The sequence below is a fragment of the Phyllostomus discolor genome, chromosome 12, assembly GCF_004126475.2.
Source record: "Phyllostomus discolor isolate MPI-MPIP mPhyDis1 chromosome 12, mPhyDis1.pri.v3, whole genome shotgun sequence".
NCBI lineage: Eukaryota > Metazoa > Chordata > Mammalia > Chiroptera > Phyllostomidae > Phyllostomus > Phyllostomus discolor.
The window spans coordinates 65,234,672-65,250,678 of record NC_040914.2 but is presented as its reverse complement, the minus strand read 5'-3'; the positions used below and the strand labels follow the sequence as shown (position 1 = coordinate 65,250,678).

Genomic DNA, 16,007 nt, shown 5'->3' with positions numbered 1-16,007 from the left:
AGTGCCGGCCTGCGACCCAAAGGGTTGCCGGTTCAATTCCCAGTCACGGCACCTGCCTGGGTTTCGGGCCAGGTCCCCAGTTGAGGGCACAGGAGAGGCAACCACACATTGATGTTTCTCTCCCTCTCTTTCTCCATCCCTTCCCCTCTGTCTAAAAATAAATAAATAAATAAATTTTAAAAGAAAGAACAGAAGGTGATTTCTCTAGAGTCACTTAGCAAATCACCGCAAGAACCAGGTCCAGAAGGTCCCTATCCCAGTTCCCCTCACAGGGCCCCCTGCCGCCCCCAGGAGTGCGCCCGCCAAGGCACCGCACTCATCTTGGCCCTCCTCAGCTCCCTGCCTGTTTCCTGTAAGGAAACAGTCCTTTCATTTCCTTGTCGCTTGCGGAACACATTTATAATAAGCTCTTAATAGAATACTTTTTAAAAAACAGAAAAGTTCAGGTACGTGAGGTACTTCCAGGTGAAACCTAACTGAAAACCATCCCGGAGAAAATCTCGGGGAACTGAGGCGCCCGGCGCCTGTAAGAAGGCCCTTTCAGTGAGACGGGGGGGGGGGGCCCTGGCCCCCCTGGCCCTGAGGTCTGCCCTCTTCCCTCTCAAGGGCATATCACAGACGAGGCATTCCTGGGTTGGCTCAGTGAACCATTAACAACTCTAGCTCCAGTGTCAGGGAGAGAACATGACTGTCTGGACCCGGGGGTGCAGGCTCAGCACCGCCCCCACCCAGCCCGCCCTCGGGCTGTCTCCATTTCTACGTCTGGGATTAAATGAATTCCAGGGCCCCTGGGGGCACCGACAGCCTGAGGCCCTGTGCTGCCCTGGCTGACGAGAGCAGGCAGAAAAAGCTACTTGCCAGCTGTCTGGGGCTCAGCTATGAGGAAAGGAGCCAGGGTCACGGACGACACCACGAGTGGAGCCTCCGGGCCCTGGCCCCAGCACCAGGAGGGTTACTTATTCCTGGCTGCCTGCCTCTCCCCGCCAGCTCCTGCCCAAATCTGGCTAGCCCAGTTGTGGCCGGAGCCCTGGGCCTATGTCAGGGTCCTCTGGCTGCTGCCTGCAGCTGCAGAGAAGGCCTCTCCAACTCCTGTGTTCAAGCACCTCAGCTGCCCCATCATGGCAGCTCACATTTCTGGGGTCGAGCCAAACCACAAAGCTGTCAGGGAACGGAACCAGCGCGTTCCAATAAGGATGGCATCATTCAGGGGGAGGAGGAAGACTATGCTGACAGAAGTGAAGGCCATGATATCAAGAGTGGAGGTGGGATTTGAGTACAGACCTGGTTCAAAGCCTGTGGTTGGCCGGGGCACAGAAAGAGGCCTGAGAGCCTCCCTGAACTACCCAGAGGCTCAGGGGTAAGAGACAAGGAGACACAGAAGCTGGATCCCCAGGGTCAAGGGTGAAGCTTCAACCACACGCCTCACCCAGGGCCCCGGGCTCCCATCCACGGGGGCTCCAGCAGCACTGGCCATGGTGTGCTCCTTCCAACTTACACTGCCATTTGGCAGGCCAGACTCCAGGCGGGACACTTGGCTGCATGGTCTGTAGACAGGAAGCCAGGTCATAGCCTCTTCCAGTGCCCCTCTGCCTGTTCCCATGCCCAACATCTCAGGAAGAGAGCACCTGGCTCTGCAAGGCCCTGCTCCCAGCATTCCATGACCCGAGGAGGGCCAGCTGTGAGACAAGTGGCCCTAAGGGGCAGTGACATTCCAGGATGAACAAAGAACGGGAGTGAGGCACCTCGCCGGGGTGACCTTGTTTCTGGTAGGCAGCCCACAGCAGCCACTGCGGGCAGGGGCCAGGCAGGAGCTGGCCCAGGAGGCTCCAAAGGAAACGTCCCTTATCGGGGATGTCACAAGAGGCACCTGAGGTAACCGACTGCACTATTGAGGACAGGAAAAGCCCTACTTGCAACAATGTTTGGAAAGAGCACAGGAGTAGAGGAGCCAGCAAAAGCCCTGGCTTTGGGGACCCCGTGGCTGGGCTGTTCCTGGGAGCTTGAGCTGCTCAGCTTGCACTGAGTGCAGCTGGGGGCGCAGGGCTGTTGCTAACTGGGACTAGAAAAGATCAGAGGTCCCCAGACAGCGTGAAAACCAGCAGAGGTTGTCCACTGCTGGCCCTCACTGAGTGCTTTCACAGTCTTCTTTTCTCCGGGGAAAGCCCCATCCCTCCAGGTGCCCGCGGCCTGATTCTGGTTTCTCCCCTTCACAGCCGCTCTGGCCATTCATGTCAAGTCCGTGCATAAACCACAGCATGAAAGAGTCGGGATGGGGGAGCGCACATTTCGGCTCCAGGCCCCACCTCCGCTGCCCAAAAAGGAAAGCAGGCCAGCCTTCTGAGGCCCCCTGGGGCCAACGGCTGGTGAGCCTCCTTTACACATCCCACAGGCAGGTGGGCGCCCCCCCCACCCCGCAGTATGGTGGGGGACGGGACACACCAGCTCTCCCCACGAGGCACTGCTAGTCTTGTTTGTTTGTTTTTCATTATTGTTTTTATTGACAAAGTTTGTAGAATGGGCTTTTAAAACCAAAAGCCCATTTCTAGGTCTCATTTAGTTTACTCCACTCATTTGTACCAAGGGTACCTCTTCCTAATGTCTTAACAACTCTAGCAAGAAATGAGTCAAAACTGTGAAAATACCTGTTAACAGTCAACACGTGTTTACACAGTTCTGTTCTGTGATGCAGAGGTGTGTTTGTTTTAAACACCCAGCTGGTTTATCTGAGGTGACTACAGAGTGCAGGGCAGGGAAACTGCAGGGAGCCGAGGGTGAGAACACCGAACGCAAAGGAGGTCGGGAGGGAGGAGCCTGACCCAACCCGCTGGGAATGGTGAGCACGGAGGGCGCCCAGCGGAGGAGGCCAGGCCACCAAGGGCTCAGAGAGGATTAGGATTTACGGTGAATGTGATTGGGAGGGTTTTCCGAGGAGAGGAGCGTCATCGCCGGATGCGTACTTTACAATGCACCCTCGGAACAAGTGTTTTAAAACCAACGGTACCAGGAATTTGGAAAGGGTGTGGAGTATTAAGCACACTCATACACTCGCCAGTGGTGGGGGAATAAATAAACACAATGCTTTGGGAGATAATTTGGCATTAATTAATAAAGATGGACATGAGTATACTCCAATAGTGTTTTTTTAAAGAGGAATTAAAAATCATCTTTCTCACTGAAAAATGCAGCGACATTTTGTGTGGCAACTGGAAAGTTCTCTGCGTCATCCTAGGCTAATTTATTTTAAGACTTCCCATGTGTACAAACTTCCTCACATTGTAATTCCCCGAAGGTCTGGGTGGGAACGAGTGGTTTCTCACCCAAAGGCGGAACGGAATGGCTGGGCTGTGATTCTGTGACAGCCTGTGAGTGCAGCCTGCCTGTCACACTGAGCAGGTTTGAAGCTCAAGTGGAACTCCGACAACAGGCTCAACATGCCGTTTCATTTCCCCCCCGAATTTTACCCCCACATGGGACAATATTTCCCAATAACGTTTAATTAGTGTATTTTCCCAATATTGTTATTTTCCAAAAACGTTACTTTTCCGGTAACAGTTAATTAGCGTATAAGGAGATGCAGAAATCTCTCCATGTAAAGCCTGATGAGTTGTCACCTGTGTGCACACCTGTGCACCACGTGGAGCACTCCCATCACCCCAGGAAGCTCGCTGTGCTCTCTCCACTGGATCCCCACCGCTCTTCTGAGCGCTGTCTCCACAGACCAGACCCACTTGCTCGTGAACCTCACATAAACACACGCTGTGTACTCTCGTGTCCGGCCTCTTCTGCCCAGCTCAGTGCTTTAGAGATTTATCCATTAGTGTGTGTGTGTCAGAGATTGTCCTCCTGCATGTCAGGACATGTCACTGTTTCCAGTTTCTGGCTGTGAGAAATAAAACTGCCATGAGCTTCCTGTACGAGTCCTTTTGTGGACACTCCATCTCACAGCTCGTGGGTAAATATCTGGGAGTGGAGTTACCAGATCGTAGGGTAGGTGTATGTTTTAACTTTACTAAAAATGACTGTCTAGTTTCTAGAGTGGTTGTAGCATTTTACACTTCCATTAGTACTGTATGAGAGTTCCATTTGTTCCATGCCTCGATAGCTTCTCTTTTTAATCTCAGGTGTCCTGGTGGGTATACAGTAACCCCGGGTATCTCCACCACAGGTACATACGAACACGTGCACAGAGATGCAAGAGAATGCTCACAACGGTACTGGGCAACACCTGAAAACCACAAACAAGCAAACTGTCCACCAGGATGGAGTGGATAAATTGTAATACGTTTCTGTCACATGGTAAAAATGAATGAAGTCCAGTTTTAGACATCGACAGGGATGAATATGACCAAAAAACTACCATGTTGAGCAAAAAGAATAACTCATGAATAAATGCCTAAAATACGAGTTCATGAAAAGTTCAAAAGTACCCAAAGACAAGTAAGAAACTGTTTAGACTTCTATATGTAGATGATAAAACAATAGATAAAATCAAGGAAACCAAGCCAATTTCAGGAAACTCCTCTAAAGGGGAAGGAAGGTAGATAAAATCAAGGAGGGGCCCACAGAGGCTTAGAAAGTATTGGGTAAGGTATTAATTACTCTTATATACCCCTGATCAGGTAGCTCAGTTGGTCAGAGCATTGCCCCTATACTCTAAGGTTGCAGGTTCGATCCTTAGTCAGAGCACATATGAGAATCAACCAGTGAGAATAGAAATAAGTGGAATAACAAAACGATCTCTCTCTCCCTTTCTCTAAACAATCAGTCAATCAAAAAAAATCATATATGTGATATGTCACATGTTGAATGGGTATTTCATAATAAAATCTAATTTTTTTAAATATGAAAGCCCTGGCTGGCGTAGCTGAATGGATTGAGCACGGGCTGTGAACCAAAGTGTCGCAGGTTCGATTGCCAGTCAGGGTACATGCCTGGGTTGCAGGCCATGACCCCCAGCAACCGCACATTGATGTTTCTCTCTCTCTCTCTCCCTCCCTTCCCTCTTTAAAAATAAATAAATAAAATCTTAAAAAAATATTAAAACATTTTTTACGAAAAGATCAACTGTGGCTGCTGTGGGAGCCTAGCACGGAGACCAGAGAAGAGGGCCTGTAATATCCCGGGCAGTGCAGGTGGTAAAAAGGGGCTGAATGTGTCCTGAAGGATTTAACTGATGGGCTGGAATGGGGTGGAGGTGGGAGAGGTAGACCCCAGTCAGGGTGGCACAGAGGCTTGTGACCTGAGCGACCCGGTAGCAGGGGTGGCATCCACTGATACAGAAGAAACAGGAAAGGGATAATAAGTTTGAGTGAGAAAAAGCAAGAGTTCTGTTTGTGGCTTATTAAATTTGCAATGCTCTTTAGACATCCATGCGGAAATGGCAAGAGAAAATTGAACACATGTATCTGAAGCTCATGATGAGGCCAGAGCTGGAGGGATGCATTTGAGGGTCATGAGAGTTTATTTTTAAAACGACAGGACTGGGAGGAATTACCTAGGGAGGGTCTGACACAGATAAGAGAAGGTGGCCCAGGAGAGAGCCCTGAGGCACTCCAAGGTCTGGAAGAGGCCAGTAGAGAGACAGGAAAGAAACGGCCAGTGCAGCAGAGGAAAATTGGCCCTGTATCTAGGAAGCCAAGAGAAGAAAGTGTTTCAAGAACGAAGGAGAATTCACTGTGTCAATTTAAAAAAAAATGAATACAACATGACTGAGAACCTACTGTTCTGTGGTCAGACAGAGGTCAGCAGTGACCTTCACAATGGCTGACCCAGAGTATGGTAGGGGTGAAAACCTGGCTGGCTGTGAAATGGCCAAAAGCAGATGAAAAGGTGTGCAACATCATTAGCTATCAGGGAAACGCAAATTAAGACCACAATCAGGTATCACCTCCCAGCCACCAGGATGGCTATAACGAAAAAGGACATTGACAAGTGTTAGTGAGGAGCCCTCAGACAAGTCTGGTGGGATTATGAAACAGTGCAGCCACTCTGGCAAACAGTCTGGCAGTTCCTCAAAAAGTTAAACACAGCCCTGGCTGGTTTAGTTCAGTGGACTGGGCACGGGCCTGCAAACCAAAGTGTCCTGGTTGGATTCCCAGTCGGGGCCCATGCCTGGGTTGCAGACCGGGTCCCCAGCAGCAGGTGTGTGAGAGGCAACCACACATTGATGTTTCTCTCTCTCTCTTTCTCCTTCCCTTTCCCTTTCTCTAAAAATAAATAAAATATTTTCTAAAAGGTTAAACATAGAGTAATTACCATATAACTCAGCAATTCTGCTCCTAGGTATATACCCAAGAGAAATGAAAACACATGTCCATGCAAAACTTGTACACAAGCCCTGGCTGGTGTAGCTCAGTGGATTGAGCGCGGGCTGCGAACCAAAGCATCGCAGGTTCGATTCCCAGTCAGGGCACATGCCTGGGTTGCAGGCCATGGCCCCCAGCAACCGCACATTGATGTTTCTCTCTCTCTCTCTTTCTCCCTCCCTTCCCTCTCTAAAAAATAAATAAATAAAATCTTAAAAAAAACAAACTTGTACACAAATGGTTATAAACATTACATCAGCTCCGATGTGCAAACAACCCAACATTCCATCGACCGGTGAACTAACCAAGTGTGCACCACCCACACGCTGGGACCTTACTCAGCCGTAACGAGGAAGGACACACACGATGACGTGGATGAACCCTGAAAACACTGTGCTAAGTGAAAGAAGATAATCATAAAAGAATATATCATATGGTTCCATTTATAGGAAATGTTCAGAAGAGACAAATCTCTGACGTAGATTACTGGCTGCCTAGCGCTGGGGGTTGGGGGAAGTGGAGAGCATTTGCAAATAGGTAGGGAGTTTCCTTTTGGGGTGACGCAATGTTTTAAAATTGCGGTGAAGGTTGCATAAGCATGTGAATAGACGAAAAACCACTGAATCGTATACTTGAAATGGGTGAACTGCATGATACGTGAATTCTACTTCAATCAAGATGTTACCAAAGGAAAGGGAGCGGGATAAAGTGGACTGGAGGTTAAGTTGAGAGATACCGCAGAATGTTTGGAGAGGAACAAGTTAATGCCACAGGAGAAGGAAAGAATGGAGAAGCAAAGGCCTTGAGTAGCAAAGGGGCAGGAGCCGGCACCTACTCAGGCAGGGCCTACCTGTGAAACAGGAAACACAGCAGAGCACAGGGCACTGGAACACAGGGTGATGCATTTGGGGCAGAAAAATGAGAAGGGTCTTTTTATTGTTGAGGCTGCAAATTTACAGAGATCCGCTGTGAAACGGTTCTCTACGAGAGAAGGGTAACAAGGAAAATGTAGCGGGTGGCAGGGCCATGCTATGTATGGTCTTTGTAGGTTTGTGGTCAAAGGTTAAGCAAATCTGGTGAGGCCATTTTAACCATAAATGTCCCTTGAGTGGCTGGACGAGCTTGAAATACTGAGAGAGAAGAGAGGAACCAACGGCCAGAATCCAGAAGGTCAGGGGCAGCAAAGGCTCTGAAGAGTGGATAATTTCCCTCCTCCTAGGGCCTTCTGCCGAGCAGGGGATGCATGCCTGAGCAGACACAGGAACTAAAGGAAGCTAAGAGCCCTAGTCAGGTCACAGGTAAAGGAGAGGAGAAGCAGGTCTACGGGACTGAGCAGCAAAGGCCGCCCCCAAACAGGAGAGGCTAGGGCGGTTTTAGGGCCACTCTCTGGTCCGTTCCCAGGAGACAAGCCATCAGATTAACCTAATGGAGCACAGGATGATAGCACAGCCTCAGACCAGTGCAGCTGAACACGATCTTCTTGGCAGGCAGAGAAAAGACATGTCAAAACAAGGCGCAGAGGATGGGGGGTGGGATAAGGCGCAGGGACAGAGGCTGCTTGAATCTGAAAGGGATGGGGAGAAGAAAAAAAAAACCCAGCCCAAGATACCGATGAAGGCCACCTCTTTCCACCCACTGCCATGGAGCCTGAGAACATGTCCCAGAGCCACAACGTAAAGCCATCAAACCACGGATTATTGCTCCCACTGCATGATTTGGAGGGTGTGCACGAAAGTCCCAAGACGGGCTAAACGAGGTCGACTGAACAAGGTCAAGCTGAACGTCAGCCAGGCAGGAAGTGACGTAGCTTTAACGCCACTCCAGGTCTGGTGGTTCCAAGGCCCATGCTCTTTCCACAAGTGTCTACTGCCTTCCAAAAGGGTTTACTGTGCCCCAGATCCCTACCTGCCTAGCAACTCCCAGCCTCCTGGGTGAGCCAAGAGCAGAGGGCAGAAGGTGCCCTGGGGAAGGGGGCAGTGCCAGTCATTATCTTGAGGGGAAACCCGACAGCCCCTCCTTCACGCGTCTCAAACCCAGTGAGGCATGTCCTTCAAGTGGCTGAGAACCGGTTGCACCCCCTCCACGTGCTTAGCTACCTGAAGTCGTGGCACAGCAACGTCCTGGCAGCAGCCTCCCCCACAGACCCTCCAAGTTATCCCAGTGACCAGGCCTCCCTGTCCCCCAGTTAAGTCCCCTCAGGCAGCCTCTGCCTCTTGAGCCCTTGCCTTTGTGCCGGAGACCTCACCTTGCCCTGCCACCCAGTCTGAGATTGCAGCTCTGGTACTTCTGATGCTGCCCGTTCACCAGCCAGGAAACCAGAAAGCAAGAGCTAACAATGTTTTCCAAATCTACGATGGTCACTCTGGCTAACTGTCAATGAAGTCCTAGAGAAGTATTTATTGCCAGAGAATCCGTGGTGTACCCTAGGAAATGGGCTGCAAGGGGAGGATGCTGGGCTCTGAGGCATGAGTGGGCGTGGGCCCAAGGGAAGAACTAGGATGTGGGGTTGCCACTCTCCCACACCGGCTCGAGGAGCGCCGGTGTGGCTGGTTTGTGTCCAGGGATGTGCTAGGCAGACGAGGCCAGGCAAAAACAGTCGGGGAGAGAGGGAAAATTGGGGCAAAGAACAGAAAGTCAGTTAAAGAACAGCACCGCCTGTGATGATGGCCAGTGTGGCTCTTGTTAATCTCTGTGTCCTGCTGACTAGGTCTGTCCCGGCAATGGTCGATTTCTTACTTGCTTTTTACCCAATCTGGTAGTTTTTCTAACATGTGCATGTAAGCCATTACACGTACTATGTATTTGGACTTACGTTACTATCTTACTTCGTGTTTTCTCTCCATTAATTTTTCTTGAGGACTTCCCCCCCGCCGCTGCCCCCAGCAATCCAATGCTCTCCCCCTCCTACCACTTTTCCTCCTTCCTGTTTTGGAAATGACATTCCTCTTCTTTTAGTGTTTATCTTACAATGTTAGCACACGCGTACGTACATTTTGGAAATGAAGACTAGTGTTCAGCAGTGCTAGTCTCTGGACCAGGCAGAAACTTGGTGTGACTTAACAATGAAATTCTCTACTTTATTCTATCTTACTCTTCCTTGACAATGTGGTTAGCAATTTGTTTTTCTTTATAAATTAAAAACCAAATTAGACACTGGATTTTTGTGTGTTTTGCCATCTGTGGCAGATGCTGTTGGTTGCCTACCAGCAACCACTCCCCCTTCTTTCCTGCCAACAGAATCCTGATTCTGTTCAGACAGCAAAGAACTCAGTCCCAGGAGAAAGGGAAAGCCTGCTTAAAGCTAACTACAGTGAGCCTGTTCCCTTTCATCAGGAATTGCTCTAAGGATGGACCAGCTCAAGCCAATGAGACATGAGGAGATGTCTGCTGGGGTCTTCTTAGATTCTCCTAGAAAAGGAAGCACCTTAGACAGCTTATTTTCTTCTAGCATCTCCCTGCATGGGGAGCTATGAGGTGATGCTGTGATGCCTGGAGCAGCAGCAGCCATTTCACAACCACAAGGAGGCAACTCTCACACCCTGAAGATGGCAGAGCAGAATGGTAGAATGATTTGGAGTCTTTCGTGCCAATACAGGACCACTACCCCAGCCCCAGAACTTCTCGTTATAAGCTGGTTAAATATTTTTTAGAGTTTAAGTCACTGTGGGTTATTCTACTACCTGTAGCAGAAAGCATCCTGATATACTGTCTAGAGTTAATTAAATGTGCCAATATGTCAGTTTCTGTGCCCAATATTAGTGCTAGGAACCTGTTCCTTCTCCCTGATTTATTTTGTCTTCCTACTGAAGTGCACCTTCAGTAGCTCTTTTAGCAAGGGTTTGCAGGTGACAAAGCTGTCTTAGCGTGTCAAGAAACACCTTTCTTTTACCTCATTCTTGAGTGACAGCTGGATCTAGGGTTCCAGCCTCCCCGATACTCCTCTACCATCTCGGGCATCCAGTGCTGATGAGATGTCTGTCAGCCTAATTGTCAGCTGGTTGAATTCTTTTTCTTCTCCGGTAGTTTTTAATATTTTCTCTTTATTTTCATCTGCAGTTTCACTATTTTATGTCGGGGTATCTATTCTGTTTGGTGTTCACACTGTTTCTTCAGGTCTGGAACTCCTGCGGGGCACGGGCGGAAGCCCGTCAACCTGTGCTCCGTGTCTGTCTGCGCTGCATTCTAGGCAGACCCCTCAGCATCAGCTCCCAGCTCACGACTTCTCGGGGTCCAGGCTCCTAGAGACCTGTCTGTTCTTCCAAACTCAAATGACACTATGTTTCACTGCTAGAATTTTTTATTTAAAATTTTTAATATTCGCCCTGGCTGGCGTAGCTCAGTGGATTGAGCTCGGACTGTGAACCAGGCATCGCAGGTTCGATTCCCAGTCAGGGCACATGCGTAGGTTGCAGGCCATGGCCCCCAGCAACCATACATTTGATATCTCTCTCTCTCTCTCCCCCCCCCCGCCCCTTTCCTCTCTAAAAATAAATAAATAAATAATAAAAAAAATAAAGAAGAAAAGTCAAACTTTAAAAAAAATTTTTTTAAATTTTAATATTCATATATCCTTTTCTTTTCTCTTTCATAATTTCTTTCTTTAATGAATCACGTTTCCTTATCTTTTTGCAGATCCTAAACCTACTTTATATGAAAGACTTTTCTGACTGTTATTTTCATTTCTTCTGGGAGAAATTTTTGATTTTGTTCTTTTTTTTCCACATTAGTGTTTCTCATGTGTTTCTGAATTTCACTATGCAAGCTCCTCTTTTCTCTAGTATTTTACTTTTCTCTCCCTGTCAAAGGGTTCTCACCTTTGCTTCCCCAGGGCCTTTGGGTCTCCCAATCTAGAATAAAACCTTATGGCACCAGCTCTGCTTGCATCCAGGCTGTGAGGGCCCCAGGGGAGGGCTGGAAGCAACTTTTTTCCAGCCTATCTTCCCAGCCCTGGGTCCGGCAGTGAACTAGTTCTAATTCCACGCTTCATGTACAGCACTTCATAGCTCTGTTACCCCCGATTTCTGGCTACCTCTGCCTGCTTGCAGACTCGGACCAGTGGGCCTGCAGCTTCAGCCCTGCCCTCTTCTTTGTGTCCACGTCCCATTTGAAATCAAAGAGGTGTTTATCACATTGTGTGGGGGGAGGGAGGGGGTGCATGACTTTGTGTTTAGAATTTTATCTCTTTACGTATGACTGCTATGTGTTGAGAGTATAAATTTACAGTGCCATCTTGACAGGACGAGTTGGACTGAACCATTCGTACCAGGGAACAAGGGACCCCTGCCAGCACCGTCTCCAGGGAAGGCACATCAAACCACCTCCAGTGAGATTCACGGAACTCCAGCCAGCACACGGAAGCACGCAGACTGCGAGAGCCTGGGGTAAGCTGGTCAAAAGCCCCAATTAAAACAGCTCTCCCGCCCCCACCCCTCTCCACTTCAGTCCGCACTGCGGTGAGGGCAGGGTGGGCACAGGTGGTCTTAGCAACCTTGGCCGGGGAAGGCCACCCCAGCCTTCAGCTCCTCTTCCACGCCGCTTTACCGTTCCACAGGGAGAAAGGCATCTTGGCCACAGGGACACCCTTGATGAAAGGCCCAGCCGACTCTCCTCCCATCCCCACCCTGCCTTCAGCAGGCCCAGCCTTCAGTTTCCATTACATCAGAGGAGGAACGGGATCCAGAGCCAAACTCCAGTCCAGGCCGTCACCAGGCGACAAGCTGTTTTTCCTTCCAGGCCACGAATGTTTAACCATGAGGAAACCACCCTCTTCCTCTATGATCATCCCCACCTGCTCCTGCTGACCAGCACTCGGACTTCCAGGTCTCTGCGATCCACTTTCTGGACGCAGACCTTCCTCGTGGGAGCTGCTAAGGCACCTTGAAGGTTCTGCCCTCAGCCCCTTTTTCTTCTTTGCTTCTCTACTACGTACCCCTTTCAAACCTAACAGCCTGCCCTTCTGCCCTGGGTTCTAGACCCACGTTCTCAACTGCCTCTTCAGCACATCCATTCGGCACGTCAGACATGCACTCGCCACCTTCCTGCATTCAAAAGCATCCCAGATGGCAGTGGGTACCCTTATGCATGGGGTCAAGGTCAGGCTCCATAACACTTGCATCCAGAGATCCCCAAATCAGGCCACCCTCTTAAGCCTCACCTCTCACGATACCTTACCTTGTAAGGGTTATACACTGATTGGGACCATAGGCTAAATCTGGCCCATATATACAGGGTCCGGCAGAAGTAACGCCTACTTGAGTGTGGTTGGTAGGGTAATAATATGGGTGTAATGATTTAGTTCTGATTTGAACACTTCACCTAAAATGTCATATGGTGTGCCTGAGTGTGATATTGTTATTTTACAGAATTACATGCTTGTGATTTTGTAATAAAAATTAGGGGTGTTATTTGTGCCAGAACCTGTATTACGACCCTACACAGAACCTGAAAAGATGTGTCTATCTCCTCCACTTAAAATACAAACTAAGTGCAGAGATCATGTCATTTGTAATTCATCACTTCTTATCACTACAGGACCTGGCACTCGCCGACACGCAGAAAGCATCAACACAGATGTGTCCCAGGACCACCTCTCTATATAACCCCAGGGTTGTAACAACAAAAATAATGGCAATGGAAAAGTGCTTTGAAGCCATTTTTATAAATCATTATGTAAGTGTGCAGATGAAAGGGATCATGACATTTTGCCCCCACTCTTCCAGCTCTGACATTCCAGAAGTGAAAGCTTTCTCTACCTTCTCGTGGACTGCCAAGAACCATGAGGCCTCAGGTATGAACCCGATTCCACACATCGGAGGCAGTGGGAAAGGTACGTGTGTAAAAGCGATGGAAGCTGTCTGGGCTGTGGGAATGGACGGAGTGCCCCACTCTTAATATTCTGTCAGCAGGGACTCATTGGGGCTGCTCACGTGGAACCCCCTCTGGGCGGCCCCCCGGGCACTGCAGGCTGCTGGCTGCAAACCCTCCCTGGTCAGGACTCGTGGGATCTCCCATCTGTTCACCCCAGCTCACAGCCCCCTTCCAGGCAAACCTCCCCAAAGAAAACACCTAGAAAAACTTGAGTTCACATCACGGCACTGCCACTTGCCAGCTGTTAACCATTTAACCTCCCTGATCTGTGTCCCTATCTGTGAAATGGGAATGTCACCCATCTCGGAGGATTTCTGTAAGGATGAGAAGCATAAAGGATGAGAAGCTAGGGTCCCATGACCCTAGCTCAGTGCCTATGCTCCAGGTTTTCACACATTAAGAACCACAGTTTTGCCCTGGCTGGTGGGTAGAGCCACCTGGCTGGTGGCTCAGTGGATAGAGTGCTAGCCTGCGAACCGAAGGGTCACTGGTTCAATTCCCAGTCAGGGCACATCCCTGGGTTGTGTGCAATATCCCCAGTAGGGGTGCATGAAAGGCAACCGCACGTTAATGTTTCTCTCCCTCTCTCTCCCTTTCCCTCTGTCTAAAAATAAATAAATAAAATCTTTAAAAAAACCCCAAACCACCACCCTCAGGTTTGTTAGCCCCAGCCCCAGTTTGGGCAACTCTTGTGGGCTGGAGTCCCACGACCCTGAATAGGCATCACGGTTCCTCGGCACCCGGAGCCCCGCCCCAGCCTCCCCCAGGGCAGCGAGGCCGGGGTCTTGCAGCAGGGCCTCTCCCTTCCCCGCAGCGGCAGGCAGTGGCTTCCTGGGGGTGTGGTGGACAGCACAGACCTGAGGTTTCAGCGTCAGCTCTGCCCCAGGGACCCTCACCCCGAGGCTGCACAGAAAGGAGTGCCACGTCCATCTTGTGGCAGGGCTTGTGGGTCACAGAGCCTGTCACCTCATCAGACGACCCAGAGTTTGTGTGCCACGGTTTGGCAGAGTCTAGAACAGACTGTTAATGAGGGGCTTCTGCACAGGGTTGAAAGCCTCAGACATTAAGAGAAGCAGGAGACAGTGAAAGACCTTGAAGGTGGGAGACCGGGAAACAAATCTAAATTTCTTTGGGGACTTCTTTTTATTTAATTAATTTCCAGACAAGGGAGAGGTAAACAGAGGGAGAGAAACATCAATGTTCAGTTGCCTCCTGTGCACCCCCCAACTGGGGCCCTGGCCTGCAACCCAGTCTTGTGCCCTGACTGGGAATCGAACCGGTGACCCTCTGGTTCATAGGCCAGCACCCCATCCACTGAGCCACACCAGCCGGGGCTCTTTGGGGACTTCTAAAGAAAGCAGGGAGTGGGATAAGTGAATGGTGGCCCAGGGGAAACCAGAGGGGAATCTGGAGAGCTAGGGGTTTAGCCCTTACTGCCCAGCTCTGCCTCCCAGGGTCAGGGACCTGGGTGCTCACAGTCTGCTCTAGTTCCCTCGAAACACAAGGTTAGAGCACCAGGTGGCTCGGCTATTCATCCCCTTTATGATTTAGATCACACTCCTACTGCAGGCAGAGAAGATGCCCAGCCCTCCTCTTCCTCTGCCCGTCTAAATGTCTGGGCTATGATCTGCATCCCAAAAGAATAATGAGAAGGCGTTGGTTCAGCAACTATTTATCTCTACCCGGAGTGGCAGACAGCACGGGAGAGCCCCAGGCCTCCCCCTCCTTGTATGCAGCTACCTCGCTGCCCTAGAGCAGAGCCCTTCTTTCCAGGGCCTTGAAGCTCCTGCTCTGCTCTGGGCCTCTCCCCAGCCCCTCCAGGCTTCCCACCACCCAGGGGTCCCCGAGGAGGGCTGCCCTTCCAAGGGTGTCAGGGGGCAGCTAACCTCAGAGACGGGCATCCCAGGTCCCGTCTGTGGGCCTTGCCTTCTAAAGAGACAGGAGCTGGTGACAGGATTCCACAGCCCACCCCCGAGGCCTGCCGACGGGCACAGCCGGCCAGAGCACCAGTGGAGGGCAGAGGCGGGGCTTCCAGAAGAGGGGGTCAATCCTCGATTTACATACAGCCCCCTTGGGAAAAAGGATCATGGTCCCGGCCAAACTCACTCTTACCAAAGGGAACTCCCCTTTGTAACTCTTCTCAGAGCAGAGTTAATCCGTGGGTTAATCCAATCCTCCCCAACGCTGGCCCCCCAAACACACACACACACACACACACACCCTCCCTCCCCTGAGGTGGGAGGACCAGGGTGACCAGGGTGGGTCTAAGACGATGTGTAGAAGAGAGTGTCACTCATTCCATCACCCTGGTTGGAAGGGGGTTAAAGAGAAGTAAATGGTTTCTCCAAGTAACCTTCAGCCCTCTCGCCCCCACCTCGTGCACCCACGTGGCAGGGGCTCAGCCCATGAAAACACAGCCCAGCACACCCAGACAGCTCCCTGAAACACGCAGGGCAAGGCATGCAGACTGAGGAGGAAGCACGAGGGGCCGGAGGCAAAGAGCAAGTGCTCTCCTGAAGGAGCGGTGACTCATACAAGACGGCAGAGAGGGGGCAGGGCTTCCCCCTTCCCTGCAACTCCCAGCGGCCCTCTTTCTCCCAGCCCTTGGAGAGCAACACCAGGAATTCCCAAATCTGATCACTCCTGCCCTCACCTGGGGGAAAGGAACAGGACAGGTGTTTCTGCTTTCCGCCACCGCCCTCCTCTCTTGCCCCTTCCAAGCCTGGCCCATGACAAGGGGCTCTGCACTGGGCCCCCCTCCCTCTACCTGTCAGCACTGGAAGTCTGGCCCCCTGCCGGCGGCCAGGGCCCGCTGGAGCCCAGAAGGGGCTGACG

General features: G+C 50.7%; 1 protein-coding gene across 1 annotated transcript in view; it reads right to left on the bottom strand.

Annotated features, from left to right (window-relative positions):
• ST3GAL2 (ST3 beta-galactoside alpha-2,3-sialyltransferase 2) overlaps nt 1-16,007 on the bottom strand; it is a 42,852-nt gene that overhangs the window by 12,144 nt on the left and 14,701 nt on the right. The gene's annotated exons all lie outside the window — the stretch shown is intronic.